Here is a 1110-nt window from a genome sequence, read left to right as displayed (position 1 = left end):
AAAAAACGATGGAAGTATAAAAACATATAGGTAAAATACCCTACATATACTCCCCCTCCAGTAAAACAATAAATTAATTAATGTTAAATGTTATTTTTTTTTTTTTGTATTTGGAATTGTTAGTGAATTCGATTTTTTTGTTGTTGTTTTAGAAATTATATTTGCAGGTTTGAGTAAATCTATTGAAACCGTTTTAATCATATTTCCCTGTTGAATTTTGAATACATTGTCATTTTTCGAAATAATTTTATATGGTCCTTCATAAGGTGATTGCAAATTTAACTTGTGAATAACTTTAACAAAAACGTACTCACAAGTATCCAAATTTTTAGGAATATAAGAGTATTCTTTATTGTGATGTACAACCTTTGATCTAACATTTGAAAAATATTTTTAGAAAGAGTTTCATTTGTATTATCAACTTCATTATTATAACTGTTCGTAATAACTAACTCACCTGGTAATCTTAATGTTTGTCCATAAACTAAATCTTCTTTAATAGACGTACGTAGTCCTAATAATATCCAAGGAAGAATATCAGACCAGTGGGTAGAATCATCTGAAGCAGTAATAGCAGTATTTAATGTCCTATGAAATCTTTCAATCATTCCATTTGATTGAGGATGATATGGGGATGTATGAATTTTGTGTGATCCTAACAATTTAGTTAATTCTGTGAACACTTTTGACGTAAACTGTGATCCTTGATCTACTGTTATATAAAGGGGAATGCCAAAACGAGGAACGTAATTTTGAAAAAAATGTTGCTATAGAATTATCTGAAATATCCCTAAGTGGATATGCCTCTGGCCAACGTGTATGTCTATCAATGATAGTTCAAATGTAACGATTTTCTTTTGACACAGGTAATGGACCAACAAGATCCATAAATGTTCAAATCGTCCAGATGGAATGTTAATTTTTTGCACAGGCGTCTTAGTATGTTTAGAAATTTTTGATTTTTGACAACTTGTACAAGTAGAAGTCCAATTATTTATCTCTTTGCGCGTATTACGCCAAAAATATTTTGATTGAATCAAACGCCTAGTTGTACGGACACTTGGATGTGATAAAGAATGAATTTTATCAAAAATGATTTTTCTCATAGAA

The sequence above is a fragment of the Rhagoletis pomonella genome, unplaced genomic scaffold (genome assembly GCF_013731165.1).
Source record: "Rhagoletis pomonella isolate Grant_MI unplaced genomic scaffold, Rhpom_1.0 Rhpom_scaffold_00023, whole genome shotgun sequence".
NCBI lineage: Eukaryota > Metazoa > Arthropoda > Insecta > Diptera > Tephritidae > Rhagoletis > Rhagoletis pomonella.
The sequence above is the reverse complement of the archived record's forward strand: the minus strand, read 5'-3'. Positions refer to the sequence as shown.